The sequence below is a fragment of the Poecilia mexicana genome, unplaced genomic scaffold (assembly GCF_051168715.1).
Source record: "Poecilia mexicana isolate PSO_F unplaced genomic scaffold, ASM5116871v1 scaffold_2, whole genome shotgun sequence".
In the NCBI taxonomy this organism is placed as follows: Eukaryota; Metazoa; Chordata; class Actinopteri; order Cyprinodontiformes; family Poeciliidae; genus Poecilia; species Poecilia mexicana.
In genome coordinates, this window is record NW_028263371.1 from 6,421,828 (window position 1) to 6,445,400 (window position 23,573).

Here is a 23,573-nt window from a genome sequence, read left to right on the forward strand (position 1 = left end):
GAATAGGATTAAGTATCACAGAATTAATCATGGCTAGTACTGAATGGGGGCATTGTTCTTCCAGCATGGTGGTCCAGCTGTGCGCTTTACCGACTAGCAAAGCTGTAAAATGAAGCTCTGGCCGAGGATTGTTCAACAATGATCGTGTTTTCTTCAAATAATTAAATCCTACTTAATTTAATTTGCATCAGCAATTAGATATTTACTGGCACAACACACACACAACCCCCCCAGCAAAAGTTAGTGTTACATTTGATGTGGAACAGTAATTTTTGCTACATTTATGAAAGTAATGCTATGTTAAGTATGTGTGACTATTTTTGTAATAAACGCTTTGTTTTATGATGTGGACATGAGGAAAAGTAACCATTGTGACAACTATGGCTAATGATCCAAATGAACAAACAAACAAAACTTTATAATACTTTGGTCATTATGATCTCAGTTTAATTGTGAACAATGAGCCAACAACGTGTGTTGGAAACACTTGGACATGATTTACCTTAAACATACCAAGCACTTCATTGTCTGTTTGCTTGTATTAGTGCTGCTGACTAAAATGAAATTTTCTCCTGACTCATGGCTACCATTTCTTCCTCCAGTATTTTACCTGTTTTTAACCTAATACAATATCTATGGAGTGCATGCTAGTTTTCTGGGAAATTTAATTTCGTGTCAGGTAGGGATGCACCGATTAATCGGCTGGTCGATTTATCAGTTTTTCGTCGTGTTTGTATTTCCTTCTAATTCATGTAAAGCACTTTGAACTGCCTTGTTGCTGAAAATGTGCTGCATAGATAAAATTACCTTACCTTAACAGTAATGTTGTATTTTTTGCGACTTTCATGTCTTTGATGTGAAACGTTTCTTCACTCAGACAAAGTAAATAAGCAACGGCTAAAAATTATAAACATGAATATTATGAACTTACAGCCCATGAACATCAGAATCCCACCACTCTTGACTTTGACAACAAATCCAAAAAGACTTCTCTACACGCTTTGCAGTCAATACTCCACAAAAGGCTATTTCTATTAGTTGCATTTTCTTTTTTTTAAACTTTGAATGAATCCATAAACAGCAGCATCCGTAATCAACGTACTGCTGTGAGACGTCAACATTTTTCTTCTGTGTCGCTTTAGGGTTGTAAACCGTTCAAACAGAACTCTGGTGGTGGTCATATTTAATTAGTAGTAAAGAAAAAATAAAAATAAAAAATCAGAATTGAACATTAAGACCTGCTGTGTGAATGGTTTTAGCCCAACGATCTACAGAGCGTGTCAATACTCGGTTTTAGCTGTTGTCAAAAAGAGTAAAAAATCATCCAGGTAGCTCGAAAGCGCGGCAGTATTTGATGAACCACTAATGCAAGCCCAATTTGCCTAAATTGCTCGACACACAGGACTGGAAGCTGTGTGTATGTATTTGAGTAAATGCAAGACGAAGGCAGAATCCATTAAATGGGCCACCATGAGACTCGGCGCGAAGCGCAGTGGAACCGCGGAGCAGCTGTGACCGAGTAAAGAGGTAAACTTCAGCACTTGAGTGTGCTTTTAAAACGCCTCGGATGTAAAACAACTTTGAATTTCAACACTATCCGCCAGCAGCATTAAGGAATATTCCCTTTTCGTGGGACACTTTAAATGTCAAACTGCTCGGGGTTATTTGTGTTTTCACATTTGCATTAGTGAGAGGAGATTTTTCGCTGCCGGTTAAAATCAGTCCCATAGGTTCAGAGTTATGCCAGAGAGGCAAATTACCTTGTTTTTTTAAGAAAAATAGGAACCGACTCATTAATAAAGGTAACTACTGTCTTTTGATCAAAGTAATAAAACTTCCGGTGCGTATTCTCATTGCTCTGTTTTAAACAAAACTCGAATGTTGCTTGATTGTCAGTGAAACTGTAATGCACCTGTTTTGTTGTACTGGGATCTCAAATAATTTAATTTCTTCTGTGTTGCATGAATGATGTAACCGTTTAAACAAAATATTATAATAACACCTGAAATATGAATATTCAGGTGTTAAGACTCGAGGTCTAATGGAGAAACAGAAGGAGAAGCTGGTGTTTCCTCTCAAGTTTCTGACTTGTGATACGTTGAAACAAATATCTAAAGCAGTTTCACAAACACAAATTTTCCTCAGATAAATATTCCAGTAATTCTCATTTTCCTTGGCAAAGAAAAATACACACGAATAAAACCAACGCCAAGCGAAGCTACGTGTCAAAATTAGACAAAATAAGCTCACAGATTCTCCTCAATGAAGCAGGCTTTGCTTTGCTTTGATTTTAACTGCAGTAGCATTTTCTAATCTTACTTAAGTTTAATAATAACATCCTATGAATAAATTATTCACCCTTGAATATTTTACCTTTTTTTTTCACAAATCGATCATGAACCCCAAAAAACTGCCTTTTTTGACAAAAAAAAGTAGAAAAAGTCCCCATTAATTTCAAAGTGGAAACGGATTTACACAAAATAAAGACAAGTAAACCAAAAATATGTAACATAAAATAAGTGACTGCATAAATATTTAACCTCTTCAAGTCAGTATTTAGCAGACGCACCTTTGGCTGCTATCACAGGACAGAATCTGCACAGATTAGTTTCTGGATTACTCCATTCTCAAAACTGGGTGAAGACCAAGTTTATTTAAAACAGGCATCAAAATCCAAATCGGTGAGTATTTTCAAAATAAAAAACAATAAAATGTATTCCTTTGAACGTCAGCTGTCTTGTCTTTGTAGTGAATTCAACTGAATAAGGGTTGAAAAGGTTTCCTAATGTTTTTATTTATATTTTACACAAGTCCCAATGTCATTGGAATTGGTGTTGTATTCATTTTTTACTATTTTGTAGAAATCAGCTTTCATTAAATGCTTTTTTTTTTGTTGCTTTTTGTAATTCTTTAGTTTAAAAAAAGCCACATTTTATTGGTCATAGCGTTGATTTGTAAAAACAACAAAAGGGTAAAAGAATTGATGGGAGTGAATATTTTTATAAGCACTTTGTAAATAGCTGATTCCTATGAAATGAAAGCAACATGAAAAATGTAACAAACTGAAATGCAGCTCAGTTGGCAGCACAGATACAGTTCAGATAATATTCTTGCACACAGTGCATGTTGAGACGGTTGGTTGGTGATGCACCAATATTTGTGACAAATTAATTTGTACTACAATAAATACTAAGAAAAAAAATGTTTTTAAACTTTTCCACTTATTTCTCTCATGAGAAACGCATGATAATTACGGCTGATGATTATGATTAAAAAAATACTATAATAGTTTTCCACAGTAAAAAAAAAAAAATTAAATTGTGTTGTCTAACGACACAATTTCCACTATTTTCAGCGTTATCTGACCCGTCACATCAACCACAGAGAACAAAGTCATAGAGCGGCTGATTGACTGGAACGATCAGACAGTTTGGGTCGGAGGCAGAAACTGCACAGCCAGGGAGCTTTTACAGCTCATTACAGACCGGAGTCCCAGGGGTTTCTAAAGTGACTCCCTATCCATGCTTCTGTTGTTCTGTTTATGTCTATCTTGTTTCAGAAACTAAAACAGAAAAAAAAAGAGTGCAAGGATAAAAGATCTGTCTTAAAGCTACTGAGGGAAAGAACGATTCACCCAGCCAATTAGAATTGCTATTTTTTCCTCAGCTGCATTATTTACTATACCACAACCAAACACTGTTGGGTTACCATCAATTTTTTTCACCCCAAACTGAATATTATGTAAAATTGACTTTTTTGAGCTATGCATGATTATTATAATGCTCTCCCTTCATCAAAACCATACCTTGAATGTTGCCTTGATTCTTTCGTGCATGTTTGAAAAATCCTTTAGTCTCCCATGGCAACCGTTCAGCTTTGCAAAGCACTTGATAAAACCTAGCCCCGCTTTGAGGTGAAGCTCGTCCTCAGAGCTGCAGTTTGCAAGCTTCCCAGCTTCCCTCTCACCTCCCTCGTGTCTTCCTCAATCAGCCCCTTCAAACTAGCAAGGAGCAATTAGCAAACATCTGGTTGAACTGCGTATCTGCTGAGCTCAATACAGGATCTACTTTCTGGCAAAAACGTTTCAGAAAGAGCAGGAGCTTCCAAACAGACAGAGGCCCAATTTCAACGTGTTAAATTAGAAAGTAAAATTTCTTTTAAGTCAAATATGATATATATAGCATTCTTATGACAACCAATAGTAACAGTGCATATTTTATAGCATAATCAAGTAACTAAGTGCCTGGAAAACACATAATACTTTGAAGAAAATATTTGTGTATTCCTCATCTATTCTGTCTCTTTTGCCTGACAGAGTATTAGGGCCATTCTAAGAAAAATACAAGAATAAAGTCATAACATAACGACTTTTTTTCTCGTAATATTATGACTTTACTCTCATAATTTCTTTGACTTTTTCTTATTATGGCCCTAAAACGCCATCGTACCTCTAGGATGCATGTGGCTCCGATTTCCTTTCACTTCTCCTGACACGTCCCTCTCTAGTCTCATAACGCTCATTTTTCCCTGAGATACTTTCCTACCGACAAACTGATGGGGAGCAAAAACAAATTGAATACGCGAGTAAAACAAACTCTCCATCACTTTTCATTTAACCCAAGATGCGAATGCCATTTAACCAGCAGATTTAAAGAACAGCCACCTCATTTAGCATGGCATTAGAAGACTGCCATTAGGACTGGCTGAATAAACTCCAGTGATAAATGAGAGGTTTATAAACATTCTGTTCTGCTTGGCTAAGGTCATTATGCTTAAAAGGCCATTAGTTGAGCGCTCCTGAATGCATTGGCCGGGCTTCAATGCGACACACATCAGTTAGCATTAACTTTGGCTTGCAGAGTCCTTGTCAAGAGCCAAAGGGGAATTTAACAAAGTTCACAAATACAGCTGCTTCAATGGGAAGTTTACACAAGTGGGGCCAAATCTGAATATGGTATTCAGAAAGGAAAAAATTATGTGGTTGGTATGAATATTTATTTCCCTACGCAAACTTTTATTCAGTTATTTACATTCAGCGAGAAGCAGAACTCCAAGTCAAGCGGCAGATTTTCCTCATTCGGATGCATGAGGTAGGCAACCCGAAGTAGAAAAAACAGGGTCTATTTGTGCTCTAAAATATCAAGTGTTAAATACATTTTATCAGCTTTCAGATCCATAGTTAGATGACAGAGATCGTGGCATTTGAGAGCTGAAAAAACATCCTCTCCTTTTCTTTTTTCTCTCATATTTTCACCGCAGCTCAATAAATGAAGTAATGGCAAAGCAAAGCTGAATTGACTTTTAGAGAAGTTGCAGAACAGAGTTAGAAACTTCACTGTACAGCATCTTGAAGCAAATGACTTGCCTGCATAGTGTTTGGAAAGCATCAGGATCCGAGATATGTGAGTCATTGTTGGAATTTAAAAAAGATTGTTATCCCTACCAACAACAAAAAAAAAGAGAATTGGTGCCATTTCCAAAGACTTCATGGTCCACCAGGAGACAAACTATGTCGCAAACGAACGTTGGCGTTAACACAAGATTTCAAAACCATCTCTAGACGTCAACGACAATTGTTGTTGCTCAGCTGACCTCTGCTGGAGCTGAAGTGTCAAGAAAGACAGTGGAAAGAGCTCTTCACCAAGGAGGACTTCAAGTTCACTGTTCAAGAAAAGCTCCATTGATGTTGGTTTTGTAAGACAAAACCCTAAAACACAGCTTAACTGTGGGGATGGGAGCATCATGTCAACAACCAGCTAATTAAACCAAATCTGGGAACATCACAATCAATTAATACTGTGTGCAATTATAGGTGGGTGAAATTTGCATTTTAACCCCTTGAAGGGCCTGTGTCTCTTTGAGAAGCTCTTCTTCGCCTTCAGCACCTCATCATAACAGTGTTTTTGTAGTTAGACAATGTTTTTACCAGCGTTTCAGAGAGAAGTAGCTCATACAAAGAGCTCTGCAGATGCGCAGTTCCACCAGGTGTTGTTGCTGCTGCTAGTCTGGAGGAGCTGAGTGGGGGAGTCGTTTCTGCAAACAGAATGGCCACCAGGGGAGATTCAAGGATTTCTCAACAGTCAGGGTAAGAGTTTGAGGAATGGATAAAACTATAATTATGTAGAGCTCAATTAAGTCTTTTTTTTTTATACATAATACTGCCACTTTAATGAAATAACACTTTCATTATATTATGTGACGCTTTAGCTCTACCCTAAAATGATCGACAAATGAAACTGAAACTGATATCTTCTGGCTGTGTCTTGCACTGGCAGATTTCATAGAGCATATGAAAATAACATCTGATCATTTACAGCCAGAACATACTTGTCCATCTTGATTATTTTCCTTTTCCATAAGTCTTGAAATCAAAGTCCAATTACGCCATGTTGCTACTTCTATTAAAGTCTAATATTATGTGGCGCGGTACTTTCATTTTATGAACTTGGCCTTGATGATGACGTCTACTTCCACCTGTTGTCCCTTATTAAACAATTTTTTTTTCTTTCAAAATGTAATGCTCGACAATGCACCACCACACGTTAAACGCAACTCAACTAAAGAAAGTCGACGAGTGTGTCATTTCAGACAAAAGGATGTTAAGTTGCTGTGAATCCAATCAGCTGGCTGAAGCAGTTTGAGCCCTGTGGAACTGCTCACATGCGTGTGATTACCCTCACGATGTCATTCGTGATTATGGTAATTAGCAAATCACAGGATAAGATCAGGCTTGCCATTCCACACACAGATGTTAAGGGGGGAAGACGTGCACATCGACATCTATTCAGACAATTACAGGGTTTGTGTGTCGCGAAAGAAACCACAACCCAAATGCCAGTGTCTGTCACCTAATGTCACCCTGGGTATGAGGCAGTAGCTTGGAACAAAATGTACGCGGTATATAAATCAGATCCTAACAAGCCCTAATGAGCCTTAACAATCCTAAAGACCTCATACAGCCCTGATGAAAGGTTGACTATCTCGCTAACAGTGCCTATGCAAATTTTAAAAGTGCCACTGGCGTCCGGGGGGGCAGGGGGGTACATGCATCGGGGAGGAAGAGAGGGGAAGTGTGTTCGGTAAAATCTCAGAGGAATTTGTATGTATAGGTGCGTGCACAAAAGGCAGTGATTGTGTGCTTCTGTCTGAGCCGAGGGTGAAAATGTGTTTCCAATCCACTGGGCTTAAAGCAGGAAACAAGAGGGGAATTGCAGTCACCCATGAAGAAAAACAGATACTTTCTTTCGTCTCTCCCTGTTCCTACACTTTGCTGCGGAAGACAGTGATGAATCGCCTTATCAGGAATTTGAGTCGACAGCTCCGGTAAATGCTAATGGGGACTCCAGAGTCTCACAGTGCAAACTGATCAGAAACCTAAAGTGTGTGTGTTTTTTTAAATATGACTACATTAGAATTTTCTACCTAAGTCTGCTTTAGGTACCAGAGGCAAAATGAGTCTGTAACTGTGACCAAAAAAAAAAAAAAAAATCATCCACTAAGAATTATCATCAACCTGGACTCAGCAAGCTTGGCCAGTGAAGGTTTTTTTTTTCATCCAACTCCAGCTGGAAGGAAATTTTTTTGAAGACAGTAAAAGTGATGTCTGAGTTTTGTAGGTGGAAAGGATGCATGCCATTGATGATCAAGTGCATGTACTAAAGAGGTGTGGATTTAATGTGGTGTAACTGAGAAGAAAAAAAAAAATCCAGTGACATATTTTAAACTAGTCTGGACCTCAGAAAGAGGATAGTAGATGTTTGTTAGGAGGATAAAGGCTACACTGGCATTTCTATGTGATGCTTTCTATAATTTCTACTCAGTAGCTTGCCACCATCAGTATGTGAATGTGTGTGTGAATGGGTGAATTGATAAATGCTGTACAAGTACAAACCATTTACCACTTTCCATAGCAATAGTTGGATACCATTCTGTTGGTTTTATGTAGACACTTTAGGATCGGTATTAATCTACAAACTCAAATGGCCCATAGGTTGTATTAATGGGAAACAACATAGCACTGTGGCAGAATAGACACCCACTTGCATGTATGTGTGCATGCATGCCAAGCTAAAAAGAAAAAAACAAAAAGAAAGAAAAAAGGCACCACCAAGTAACAATTAAATCTGACATCTTATAAAATAGGCTAGGAAATTTTTGAAAAAGGTCTTCTCCCTAAAGGTCACTCCTCATCTCATTTTAAATTATACAACCATAATAGGAAATTATAGTCATCTTCTGAACGGCTGTGTCATTTCAGTAACTGTAGGTACTCGTGTGTTTCGTTATCTCTTATTTATGAATTTAAATAAAATACAGGTTGCTATTGTATCTAAAAGAGTTTATTTACTTGTGTTGTGTGTCTCTGTTCATTCTTGTCTCCTATGTATTGGTTTACATTCTCATGTAGTGCTAACCTTTTGACTTTGGTTAGTTAGATCCTTCTTTGACCTGTGTTTTTTTCTTCCGTGTTAATTTCTTTGTACATCGATCACTTTACCTCAGTTCCTCTGCTGAGGTTTTCCTCCAGCTGCACTGCGTTTCACTGTTCAGTCACACCTTGTTCTTACATCGGTTATCCGTGTTCCCAGTACTTAAAAGCTTATCCATTTCCTCTCACCCAGACATTCATGCTGGTTTCCAACTGCTCCAGATTGCTACCTGGTTCTCTTGGCATGTTTTCTTGGCCCACCTTTGCAGGTTCCTTGGTTTTGGGAGCTGTCTCTTTAATAAAATCCTGTCAAATCAATACGAGACTGCTGTTTTCAACGCCAGGGTCTCACTCCACCGCCTTGAAAATCATGACAAAAGAGGTATTAAAGAACATTCCTAAGAGGACCCAATCAAACACTGTTCAGACGGATATGTAAGTCATCCAAATTGTGCTCTACAGGCCGGAGAGAAACCCTTACATCAGGCATTTCAGACGTAAATCCTAACGGGCTTTTAGATGTATGTCTGCTTCAGCACATCTGACTCAACTGATTAGCTCTTCACTACAGCTCTGCAGAGCTTGACTGCATGCTAAGGGGGCAATTTAATCATATGATTTAGTTGTGTAGGTTTTAGGGCCCTGCCCCCGAAGGAATGGAGTTAATGCAGAGCCCCTTACCTTAAATGGATCGTTTCCAATTTTTTAAGTGAGGTTTAAAGGCAAGGCAAAGCAAATTTATTTGTCTTGTACACTTAAGCAATGAGGCAATTCACCTAGCTTTACATGATGAAAAGATAAAACAACAAACATGCAAGAAACATTACTTTCCAGTGGGAGCATAAAGGGAAAGCAATGAAAAGTTGGCACAGAGACACAATGATGTTCCAGTTGCTATTTATCAAAGGCAAGTCTAAACAAATGGGTTTTTATTTAATGTATCTCAGGGTCTTTGCAGTTTGGCTGTTTTCTGCAAGTTTGTTTCCAGATTAGTGGAGACTAATGCTTCTTCACTATGTTTAGATCATATTGTAGACTTGAACCAGAAGACCTGAGTGGTCTGGACGGTTATACAAAAACAACACTAGACCAGTTTTGGGATCCAATCTGACAGAAGATGAGATTGGTTGATGTACTCGGCAATTAGAACACATTAAAGCCATTGGGATCTTGCAGACCGCTCGCAAGCAATTTCCTGTGACTGCATCTCCGACTGTCTGACCAAGACAGACCCGGGGTCTATTTTGGTTGGAACTACGCAGCCATTTGATGGAAATGTCATGAGTGATACAGGTAGTGAGCCACACATCCACACATCATTTTGTTTTTATTCAACTGAATGAAGTTATGGCACGTCCAAGCATTGATTTATTCCTAAATGCTTGAATGGGTTCATAGTCACCAAGTGACATTGTAACGCTGAGCTGTGTACCATCTGCGTAACTATAGTAACTACATGTATCTTATTACTTGTAATATGAGCTAGCTGGAGCATGTTTATATTAATAAGAGGATCCCCAAGATGGAACCTTGGCGTTTCCCTAAACTTCTCTTGTATTTGTATTTATGGATATTTACAGAGAAACTGTTATCCCAGTCTCAATATTTGCCTCCATTTCTGGTGTAAATAAACTCTGCTGTGACATTTCTGAGATCGAAGAGTTACTTTAAGAACGTACACTTTGCTCTTAGGCTGTGTTCACACTGCAGCCTGAAGTGACCCAATTCAGATTTTTTGTCAAATTGGATTTTTTTTGGCAGGGCCGTTCACACTGCCAAACATATGTGATCTGTTTATGTTCTTCAGTCTGAATGGGCAACGATCTGAAAGTGTCCCGCATGCACAGTAGAGGGCGCAATAACGTCAGTGTTCTGCCAACTGCCATAAAAAGAAGTGCTCAGCGTTTGCGGAAGTAAACATGAAGGCTAACGGTGGAGCTTAGCTTACATATTTTAAGTTGTTCTCCGGCCGGAGCAGCATAATAACAACTTAATCCTCATTATAGTCCGTCATGGTTGTTGTTTTTTTTCCCGCTTGTGCGTATCAGGATGTGGATAATGAGATTTGTTGAGCATCTGAACGTTAGGTCCCATTTAAATCGGATACGGCTCTGATATAGGTCGCATTCGAAAAGAATCCGATCTGTGCTGTCCAGACTGTCATGAAAAGATCGGATACAGGTCGCATTACGTCAAAAAAATTTTTAAAAAATCGGAACTGGGTCACTTAAGCCTGCAGTGCAAACGCAACCTTACACTCTCTCAAACTCATTGTTACCTTCAGAGTTGTGAACAATGGCAGCTGAGCCAGAGGTTTGGACCGCATGTTTTCATTTCTTTCAATGCCTAGAAGTCTTATTTGTTCTTCTGCTGGGTCAGATGGAGATCAGGTACAAGGAAACAAGCACAGCAGATACTTGCAGTGTTTATTTCATGTCAAAAATCATCCAGGAAGTCAAATGAGTCGTCCCGGCTGCCTTCATGTGAACGCATAATATTCCACAGTCTAAGCAGGGAAGTGAGACTGTTCAGAATCTTGATCTTCATCGTTCATTCCAGTGACTTTTTTTTCTTGAATTGAATGTGTTACTCCAACCTAACCTATTAAACATAAATAAGTAAAAACTTGAATGAGTTCTTCAAGCAACTCTTTAAAAAGGACCATAAATCCCATTCTTTAAGATTTAAACTTAGCTAATCTACATAGTTTTATTCAAAATGAAAATGCTGTTAGTTACATCCTCCAGGTGCGCTAATACCTGCTTATTGCTTTAAAGCCGATAACACTTCAATAAAAAACCGTCCCTTTGACAGTGCTTCATTAATCCACGAGAAATAATTCACGTTTTTGTTACAATAAAATTGTAATAAAAATGATTAAAATTTTGAGAACACACATTTACAATTTGTGGCGAGGAGGCATAAACACTGCATTTTCATAAAACAAAGCATGCATCACTTTAAGTTGCCTCTTATTCATCAAACTGGCTCATGCAAATGAGCAAAAATAATATTCGCAAAATGGTTCAGTCTTTTATGAGAGGATCTTAACATTTCAGCTCTGCCTGACCCATAAACAGGGGCATTAGTCTGATGTCTTTCCCCTGATGTCTCACTCTGATTGCTGTCTGAATCACACACCCTCCTTTATTATCTGTGTCATCCACTGAACTCCCAACAATTTGTTGCCACGTTCTTCTTACAGTCTGATAGAGATGACAAGCTTAATTAATGAAGTGGGTGGTGAAACTGCCTCTTTTGATTTTTCTTTGTGCTGAAACAATCTGTAGTACAAATACCTCATAAAAAGACGTGGTTAAAAAAAAAACTCAATAAAGATGTGATGAAAAAGAAAAAAAGCGTTTGATTTTTTTTTATATAAATCTCACCATGCTTTTGTCACATGCCACATTGTGAATATAACTCAACTGCAGCAGGAAGCTGATGTGTAGAAAACATTTGATGGATTAAAAAAAAAAAGCCCCGCAGGAATAGTTAGGTTTTTTCATCAATAGTCTATTCAGGCTAGGCTTTAGCCACCAGTCCATCTTACTTTACATAGCAATTAAGGGTGCACCAATAAATCAGCTAGTCAATGAATTCATTTTGGGACATTTTAGTAACATTTCAGACAACAAAAAAATCAATATTGGCCAAAATTGGAATCCGAAGGTGAGGCTCTTTGGCGATTGGCCAGAGAGCAGCCAATCATCAATGCCTTTTAACATTTACAGTAGTATTTTTTTCAAAGATAACTTGTAACAAGCAGTTAGACCAAAACTTAACTTTATCCCTCATAGCTAAGTAACTTGACTATCTATCCTAAAACTAAAAATCACAGTGTTTGGTCACCAAATAAAGGAATGAAATAGAGGTATATATAGAAAAATATCTAAAACTTTATTTGACTAAATGTTCTTAGCCACCTTTTAAAATAAAAACTGTCGATACCAATAAAGTCAACGGTGTCTCTTAAATGGACTTCATGTGGTATCGAGTATTCGACATGTATCTGCCGGAAATTACTGATCCTTATTATAAAGGTGAAGAGGAACTAAGAGTAGCCTCTGGTAAGCTGACGCTAAGGCCCGAGTTGAGTTGTTAGGCTTCAGCAGGTTCGAAATGCAATTAGGAGTTCGATCATGCAAAGCCTAAAAGGTTAACTTTCATGCTTTTGAAGTGAACTGTGAAAATAACAGGTAACCAGGGTAGAGACATCCGTACAGGAAGTGTGTGTGCCTCTCTTTCACTTGACAGTTTTGTACAATCTGGAGCCCATCAGACATTAAAAAATCCATTAAAATAATCTAAATGAGAAAATTATCCCTTTAAATTTATGCCTTGACACCAAACTTTTTCGTATGGAAATATTTATGAGCGAAACGGTTTGGGACCAGTTGTATGGAGAAAGCTTAGAGACAAATGTTCACCAGGTTAGACTGGTCCGCTGAATCCAAAACGTCAAGAAAGGTTCACACAGCAGCTGTTGATGCTCAATTAAATTTTTTTTTGCTGAAATCTAATTTATTTTGTGGTATTTTATCGTGTGTTTTACATAAATGTAAATACTCTATCTGTCCTCTCACCGGAGTGCTTGACTGTGCAAGGCAGGCAGCTAGCAAAAACCTCAATAAAGATGAGGCGTTGGTTGTGGTCTGACTGAGCTTTAATGTAAAACTGAAAAATAAGCATAAAAAAGATACACACGAACATCTTGCACGTCTCAAGTACACACTGCTATATGAAAGACTATTAGAAATTTCGCACCAGGTGCTACGAAGGCTGTTTGAACACATTTAACACGGTTAAAGCTAACACAAAAACATAAATAGCAGACAAACTTAATTATTTTCCGTCAAACAACATTCGAGTACAAAAACACACGGCTACTTACGGACAAAGATACCTCAAGGCTCGAACAATGGTGGAAACACTGTCCTTCTGCCACGTCGTAGGCCAATTTAACGAAAACAAAACCTAACTTAAATCCTGCCACAAGGGGGCAGTAAGTCACAAGAAGATAAATGTGAACTTTTCTGTGCAACTCTTCTGAGTATCACACTACAGTAAAGCTTCACCTTTTGAGCATACACGACGCAAGTTATGGGTTCCTCATTGAAGATGTTTCATACAAGATGCAAAAAGGTTAATTTAGTTTCCCCACCATTGATCTGGTAAACGTGCAACATGGACATTTTTATGTTTCGAGGGCGAGACGAAAGAAAAATGTCTGGGAAGGAAAGACTGACTGAGGATGACAGATGATGGCGCCAGTAATCATCACACTGTCAGCCAAATAGTCAAATAGTTATCCCATCTGGGGGATTTGTGACAGTCACAACACACAACGGTGATCCACTGCTCAGATAGATGGGTAAACAATTCATGTTAGGGCGCACACAAAAACAAAAGGCATAATCTGGCAGCGCAATTAGTTGTAATCACACTTGAATAATGTGACTGTAATAACACTAATGTCGCTTTGCCTGTCATAAATTCACACACACACACACACACAGTGGAGGAAACATAAAAATAAAAATAAAAAAAACATGACATTTTCACTTATAGAACTGACAGCAGTGGTTTTGTAGTTAAGCTGCCATTGCAGTTAATGGAAGATCCAAAGCGCTCTGCCTGTGGATGTGACTGGCTGCCTGTATGCGCCAACAATTAATTCCTCCCTGTGCGAGAAGCCAATGGCGGAAAGGTTGCAGAGAGAAACACAAGATGTATAAAGTTATTCTGCTTCACTTGGCCGTCTCCTCCTCTGCCTCACTCCTCCCCTCCTCTCTCGTTTTATCTTTTGTGTTTAGCCGTAAAATTGCTATTTCCATCTCCTCCCCCCGCCGTCTTCTCTCCTCAGAAAATAAATGAGAGAAAACAAGCACATTTAGCGATTATTGTCTTTCTCGCTCCCCAGGTCGAGCAATCCAAAGGTCTGGTGGCATGATGCGCACAGGCGTACAGCCCGAGATAACTCTGTCACACTTCAGCACATGCATTTCCACTTCCACACAGCGTCCGTCGACAAACGTGGGCTCAGGCACGCGCGTGCACGCGAGTCTTCAACTTGGACGGCGCAATAAACACATTGATAAAACCATTTCTTTAATAAGCAGTGTTTGTCAAAATGTCATCCCTCAGCCCCTCAGCTATTATCACAGCTTCAACATTTATAGTGGCTCTTTAAATAACCGGCCCAGGCGTTCTTGCCCTACGGTGGTACCCATCACAACACACACACACACACACACACACACACACACACACACACAGGCAAAGGCATATATCCTGTTTCTTTCTGCCACATGTCTGACCCTAATACTGTGGAGTTAATGGGAACGTCCCTCTGATATGACTGAGGATTTCAGTTTTTTGATCAAACCATGCCATTTGTTTTAACACGGTCGGCTGTCACTGATTTATTTGACATATTTTTTCTTTTAAAATGTAAGTAATTATTCCAAGTTTCCATTGCTTATTATGGTTCTTCGCTGGTGAATAGTGCAAATGTCTAACGTGGCTCGCACAAATACCTCAGGAATAATTGCAGTACATTTTTATTGAAAAAATACATTTAAAAAACTTTTTTTTTTTTTTTTAATTCAGATACCTTTAAAACTACAATCACCAGAGGGTCTCAGTGTTCAACTCTCTGTAGTCTCTCTAACTACGTTTGTGAAATAAAACTTGAAATTTGTGTGCTAAGCTATGGCCTTATCTGGTTGTTACTTTCTATTAAAACGTTTTTTTTCTCTGCAAGGAACAGGAACACATGAGAGAACATGAGTTAACGGGTGAAACTACAACTATATTCATTACAACCTCAGAATTTCCTTTTCTGCAATATTGCATATCTGATCAATTTTATTTGAAAAAGAAATAATCATTGCATTAATCTCTGTAAGTTTGCTACTCACACTATCCTTGTCTAAAAACGTGAATTTGTTTCTCAGCTCCTTACTTCGGTTTTCTCATTGAATAATATTTTAAAAATGGTCATATTTCTCAGCATTAGTCTTCAGTTTTTTATAAAATCCTCTGATCAAAACATGTCGTAATGAGCTGAATCATCTAGCACCTCAGGGCATTTTTCATAAAAAGCAGTTCTCTTTGTCATATTAATCCTAATAACATTCACTCAGTGAGTAATCCTACCTGTCCACTCTGGACTTATGGCTTCTGCTTGGTGCTGGATTTTTCTTCTGACTCGGCAGCTGCAAGAAAGTTAGGGGCATCACGTCATAAAAATATTTAAATGACACGTTATATTACGTGCCACAACGCCACACTGACTTGATTGAACAGTGGTTTGAGGTAAACGAGGCTAATGTGCGTCTGAACCTTTTAACAAAAATAAACCCAACCTGATTGCTATGCAAGACGAAGTGACACGCCTCCAAACATTTTAGATTTCAGATCTTCATCTGTTGCAGTGGAGTTGATGAAACAACTAAACATGCTAGTATATTTAATCACATGCCATTTCTTTTATCCATCCTCCCAGTCTTTGAAAGATGAAGGGGCAGCTATGATTATATTACACTATAATTTATACCATAAAAGGTCAGTCCTATTTCAAATTTGTATTTGAGACATTTTGCTTATTTGCTGCAAGTATGTGGATTTAGACACTGTGGACAAAATTAATGAAAATACAAATTGCTTTTAGGAATTAGGTGAATATGTGATCAAAAACAAAAAGAAAAAGCTCTTTTGTTGACATTTGTGCAAATAATTCAATGCATTTTGAGAGGCCCCAAACTTAGACAGGAAGGTTTGAAGTAAGTATGGCCAAATAAAGATACAAAAAAAAAAGTTATATATTTCTTTAAAGATATATAATGCAATAAAGATGTGGGCTTTATTGTCCAATATATTTTATCAAGTGTCAGCATCCACACACCACACTTACTGCAGAGAGCCAACTTTATTAGCTTTGATTTTGTAGAGGTCTGACATACTCATCACGTTCGTTCATCTTCTCTCGCTCTCTGGCTCAAGAAGGTGTGACATATATTTATGTCTTATATCTTACTTATATTTTATGTGGCACATAACTGAGTCTCCTTTTTTTTTTCTTTATCTGCCCATACTTTACAACTTTATGAAGATATTATTGGTAGCTTCCAGTCAAAATGAAACCTTTTTAGAGGCTTGCCCTGAGGTCGAACCTGACGGGATTCTCGGAATATTAACAAAGGAAGCCTGCAGTGAGAGGGCACGGGTCTTTGGCGGAGGTTAGCGAGACCATGACATGAAAAGAAAAAAAAACATACTTGAGAAAGGCAGAAAGAAGAAGGGCTATGAGCAAAAGGGCTTTGAGAAAAGCCCTGACTCTTAAAAAATAAGCAACTCCATTAATATGATCTGTCCAGAGGCGATAATAAATAAAAAAGCGAAAAAGGCTGAAAATATTAAAAAGTCTTGAAGTACAACAAAACTCAACCAGAATATCAAACCTAAGGTATAACACTTAAAACGTTCCTTTTGAAAGTCTTAAAACTCATTTGATTTTAATTGTAATTTGTTTCACTCTCACTTGCACTAACACCAAAGAGTTTTCATCTGAGTTGGTATAACACAGAGCAGCTCTTTTAACAGAGTGTGTGTTTCAGTGGCTGTGAAAGACGATGTGAGCTAGTCTGTGTGTAAAGATATTTAATTATTATAGAGGTCAGTAAACAGAGAATTGACCTGGAACTGAACTAAACTGAAGACCATTGTTAATTTGATGTGAGAATTTGTGCAAGACATTATTAGAACTTCTACAGCATGTGAGGCTAAATATTTACTTGCATTAAAAAAAACTCAAACATACACTGTCTTACTCAAAGTACTTGGTAAAATGGTAAGACATTAAGCTAAATTTGTGTTTGAAAGCAAAAAAGGAAATACTTTGATCAATATATTTAAGATTGTAAAATTTACATGCAAATTAATTTTTTAGTAAAAAACAACATCCTAAATCGTCACAAATTTCTATGTTTATGCAACGAGTTAAAGAACATTGTCTGTTTTAGATGCCACTGCTCAGCTGTTCTCTGGCTTGTGTCACTTATGATTCCGTTGTGTGTTTCAAAATGCTGCTCTGAAAAAGTGAAAGAGAATGTAAAAAAGAAAAGAAAAAATACACTTCACCTAATCTGAGAATGACATCTGATTGGATAATAGAGGAAAAAATTGCCAACACATTTTTAAGAAAACTGCGCTCTGCTTTTTGCAGTTTTTGAACTTAACCAGGTCTCTGTGACTCCTAAACAGTGTTGTCTCCGGATAAGTTCTGCTTCTGATTTTGCGTGTTTTTTTACAAACATGAACAAAAGGATCCATGAAAATACTGTAATGGAAAAGAGACAGAAGAACAAAAATCTAATTTATATGCATGTAAATATACAAAAAGTAAAAAAGCACAATCCATTTAAAATGTTCCACTGTGAACCAAAATCTTACAGCACACTCTCTAAGCTGAGATTTAAAGAAAAAACAGTAAGTTATCTGATTTATTATGTCTTATGTGTATCTTCAGATCTGTAATTTGTGCCAAGACATTTACAGTGGCTGTCTCCTCTGGTTTTAGGTGAGGTTTCTTGTATAGGCAACACCATGGCGTTTTGGGTTTTGACTTGTGCCTGACTTCACTTTTATCTTCAGGGAGCTGCAATAATCCTCCAAAGAAAAGGGGAAAAAAAGACTTTAAAGCTGATTGTCGAGTGAAACATCCAATCTACTGTTTAAGGCCGATTAACTGAAGGTGTCATCACAACAAACGGTGAAAACTTTCTTTCAAATTAACAGACACCAGAAGTATGAATGTGAAAAACATGCCTGCTGAACCATATACTCTCCTATGCGTACTTCTCAGATGTTGAACCTTCTTGTATAAGTTTTAAAAGAACATTTACAAAGGAATTCAACAGTTCTGATATTCTATTTGACAAACTTTCACTTTATGCACCTCTGTTGAAGGAAGCAGCTGTCATAGTACAAAATATGCTGAGCACAGTCATGAAGGACTGAACTTCAGCAGAACAAATCACTCTAGTAAAACTGCATTGCAGATAGCACTAAACATTGTTCCAAAATAGTTTTTCCACTGTTGTGAAAGAGTGGAGCATATCTGTGGAGCTGATCGGGTCATCGGAGTTTGATTATCCAGTCCACATGTGTGTATTGCACTGAATACAGTCCAGCAATCCATGGCTTCATAACTATTTCTATCAGTTGTCGTTTAACTATGGGATTCCTGGGTTGCTCTTTGGCAGCTGGGTCCTCAGAACAAATTCAAACTTCTTCCCAGTGAGGGACTCTACCAGCACTGCAGTTGTACCGATCTTGTTTATGGTGTTTTTTTACTTGATCTCAGTTAGCAGCAGTGGAAAAGAAAATATCTGATTTGTAAATCTCACCGTCATATCTTAACTTATTGTGATTGATGTGGTTGACGGATGAGTGTGAAGTGACTAGGATTAGAGTAACCCCATCTTAAGTTTGAAGTCAGAGTGGTTCTCAACTAGAAAAAGTTAGATTGGTCCCTTCAGCTTGGTGAGGGTGAAAGAAGGGGGGGTCAACCTTAGCTCAAGTGTCTTGGTATCTTTGTCAAAAGTGAATGTAGCATGGAACAGAATATGGATAGATGGTACCAGTCTGCTAAAGGGGAAAAACAAGATCCCACATACGAGTGACTTTAACAAGCTTTCTCCGGAGAGTGGCTGGGAATCACTATGCCTCCTGGAATCCTTCCACCGGGGGATTCTCCATGCACATCCAACCCCTGGGCATAACTAGAACCTGCTGGAGGGATTGGATATCCCCTCTGGACCTCCCAGAATGAGCTGGAGAGACATTTCTAGGTTTCCCTCCTGAACCTGTTACCTCTGCAACTTGACCGTGGCTAGGTGGAAGGCAATGGATGGATGGCTGTAAAAGTTGATGCAAATCACCCTTAAGGTGGGTATGAAGAGACGCATGAATATTACAAAACATCCTCGGTTAGATGGTTCCTTTTTAAGCCCCTATAATTCAAATGGGAGGTATTTGTGATTCTTAACATTTGTTGACCTAACTAATGCAGCAGAGTATATATTTTTCATTCTTTCTCTATCAATTTTTTATTGTCATTTCATGGAAATTCCCAAAACAAACAAGGAAAAAAGGATTTTTTTATCAAAAGACAACTTTATTCCTACCTCTTCATGCCTCAAAAACACCATTACCAATTCCACTGTAGACCAAGTGCAAAGCCCTACCTGACCTCTGCCTTAACACCGCCAGTTTCCAATAAAAATGGTGAAAGAGGCACAGCAATGCCACACAATGTCGGGTGTGACCAGAGGGGGCCAATCTGTTTACAGTGAAGGTAGGGAGCGAGGACTGTTGTCCCACCAGGTCTAATACGTGGAGGACGTGCCGGTCGAAATATCAAAACAGCAAGATTAGGTTTGCTCAGCTGGTTGTCAGAGGAAACTGTGCTGGCCTTTTGATGTGAGAGGCACTGCAAGATGAAGCGTCCACAGTGAAACATACAGAGAGCCACTCAAACAGAAAAAAACATTAATCTTTGAGTTCTCACCACCCACTGGATACAAGCTAAGACTTGTCAATGCCCTGCACTACTTGCACTCTAACAGAGAACTAGGAGAGAAGGGAAAAACATGTGATGTGTTGAACACTGGATGACAACCCTAAGAAAGAAGCAGAGTATACCTAACGGGACTTCAGGATACGGTGTTGCTGAAGAGCAGCAGTAGCTGAGGTATATGTATCTCCCTTTAAAGGACAAAACATAAACATCTCCGGTTAATATCGTCAAGGTAAAGATGAAAACTACCAAGGGTATAAAGCTGCTTGGTAACTCACCAAGAGAGAAAATATTTCAGTTTCTACAAAAGTAAGAATGCAATATATGCATTCAAGTAATAGTAATAATAAATTGATCTGCCTTTTATTCTAGCCCTCAAATTTCCATTCTGCAGTGGGTCTGCGAGGCCTTCCCCATAACCAATCCCTTTAACCTATATTATGTTTGTTCAAATAAGTTTTAGTAATTTACTTCCAGTAGTATATATTTTTTGTAGTGTCTCTCTTGACTGCTTCCCGTAAAAAGTGTGGATTATCAATGTTTCATCCAATCAGATTTCAGTCTCTTTGTGTTGCCAGGGGCAACCTGAGCAAGCGTACGTTAAACTACACAACATAGGAGCTGAACTGTTTTTTTGTTTGTTTTTTTTGACCAATCAATTGGGAAACTCACCTCACAGAGTCAGCTAGGAAGCTCACAATGATGTCAGAAGTTTTCTACCCACTGATTGGTCAGCCTCTCAGAAGGTCCATAGCAGCCTAAAACTTTGCTAGCAAAGCTCTCATTAATATTTGTGAATTCATTTTTATTTTATGCCCACAACGGCTGACAAGGAAGGAGAAATGGATTTGGCCTCATGAGTTATTATTTGTGGCGTTACTGTGGAGAACATTTGAACAAGCCAGAATTTATCTCCAATTATGGTCATGACTACACTTATATACACCGCCAAACGGTTGAGTGGAAATTTACTGCCATCCAGTGAATAAAAAGAACATATGTCAGGAATAAAACTGAACAGAGGAGTCCATGGCCATATAATTGGACTGTTTCTACACGTGTGGCACAAATGCAGCTGTAGTGTAGAAGGTTGTTTTTTAGTTGTCTTCACTGGATTTCTTGTCTTCATAATAATAATATTCACTCTGAATACACAAAATGCCCCTCATTATTAATTAGCAGTGGGTTAATTGATTAAACAAAGCTGCTTAAGTTTCACAAAATATATTTTTGTTACTACCAGTAGTAGTGGCCTACTGTTGGAAAGCATTGGCCGTTGCCATAGTTATTTGGATATGTGGTGGGAGCCTGCTGGGTATTTTTACCAGTCTACACATGTATTTTTGTGTGGGGTCAGGGCAGTTAGCTTCATAACTACATAGATTTTACTATGGTTAGAAATATTACAATTATTTTATAAAATGCATTTAGGATGTGTATTATACTACCCCTCCATCTGGTAACTTAACCTTTTATGTATTTATATTATTCTCTTAAAGTTTCATTCAACAATTATTTGTTGAAAACAACGGGTATGCTGTCAAAAGCCCAGGGGAGCACAGCAAAATTTACTAAAACAAACCTATTCAAGGGATCAAGGTAATCAAAAAGTAAGAAACAAATTGGATGATGACTATTTGCTTTTAGGGTAATTTATGACTCATTTAAGACATGGCTCAAAACTGACCCATTAACATAAGCAATAGTAATAGGAAGCCAACACTATAGGCAGGTTAAAGCAGTGTTTCCCAACCCACTGACCCGCATGTTTTAGATGTTCCCCTGCTTCAACACACCCCATTCAGGTGATTACAATTCAGCAAAACCCTGTTTATCAGCCATCAATTGAAATCATGTCTGCTGGAGCAAGGAAATGCCTAAAACATGCAGGGCAATGTGCCTTGAGAACCAGGGTTGAAAAGCACTGGTAAAGAGAGGGTATGGGGGAAAAAACACAGAGAACAGCAGATTAATATTGCAGGGCATGTGTTTCTCTTCTAAAGGCTCAGAAGCCTTGTTAGACCACTTATAACCTTTTTGAACCAACATTTAACAAAAAATTTAGAGCCATTTTTCAGAAAACTGCTATAAAAAGGGGTTGCGATTTGGTGTTTCTGGAAGATAATGACCTAAAATGCTTCCATGGCCAAGTTCAATAGAAAACCTGTGGATGTGAGGATAACAGAGCAAGGAGAGTACTCAGGATCCTTCTCTCTGCATCCTTCAACCTTGTGGAGTGGTTTTAAGAAAATACTAAGTGCTGTCTTACTGCCAGACAGGGGTCCATTTTACTACTTCAACAAAATATTATTTTAGTCTCAAGGTTTATTTTCTCCCTCTACAAGTTTACAGTGTGTGCCATCAGAACTAACTTGGCTAAAAGTTCTTGTGAACGTCACACAAATGCACAGAAATACACAAATCCCCATAAATATCAAACTTTGTATGACAGGTTATTGCCACAACAGCTTTTTTTTTTCCTATGTGGATTTCCTTTGTTGAAGTCATGTCAATCTGCACTGAGTGTTCTTTACAGCTTAAGTCTTTCCTGGATTTACTTGTGTATGGAGACTTTGTGGGTTTCTCTAGTTACTGCAGATTCCCTACACAGTAGTCAGTGTGTTCTCTGAAGTAATAAAAAGACAACTTCAGCTGCGTTCAGATGAGTAAGAAAACCATTTATAGTGCTGTAAATGTCAATAACAGCTCTACATCCACTGTCTAGTTAACTACAAACCCATACAAGAATCATACTTTTAGGTACTTTTAAACATGTCAAATAAATGTAAATTAACTTAACTCAAAGCAAGTCACATCCCAGATGTATTGCTTTTTAGAAATTACTTAATCTGCAACTCTAAAGAACAGCTGTTTGGTATACAGAATTCACGCATATAGTATGTCTTTCTATTTTCTCAAGGATTTTTGCTTTGACTTCTTTTTTTTGTCATTCATTTCTATGGCCTAACCCCAACACTTACCCTAAACCTAACTTTTACCAGTACATGCCTAACCCTAAGCCTAAATTAAATTCCCAACTTAGTCCTAAACCTCAACCCTCACCCGAAAAACAGTGCTTTTTCTAATGGGGCCCAGACTTTGGGTCCCATAAGGAGCAGTAGGTCCCCACAATGTAGTTTGTGTTAGAAATATGGGGCCTTAAATTAATGAAATACAAGACCATACACACACCAAGTTTGTATTTCTACCCATATTAGGACTTTGTATTGCCTTCGATTCACTTTAATAACTCCATTTATGCCTAACCCAGACATTTTCCATTACCTAAACCTAAACCTAACCCCTGTTCCTAAACAAGTGGGTTCACCGTATTAGGATCGGGTTTTGGTCCCCGTAAGGTCCATCAGCCTTCAGAAGGTTGGCAAATACGCCAGAAATGGTCCTTATAGTATAACTAAACAAGTACACACACACACACACACACACACACGCACACGCACACACACACATATATAATGTTCATGACTTTGCTACTGACTTTGGGGGAGTAGCTTGTCCTTACAGCTACTGCCCCTTTAACATGTTTCAGGCCAAAAACAG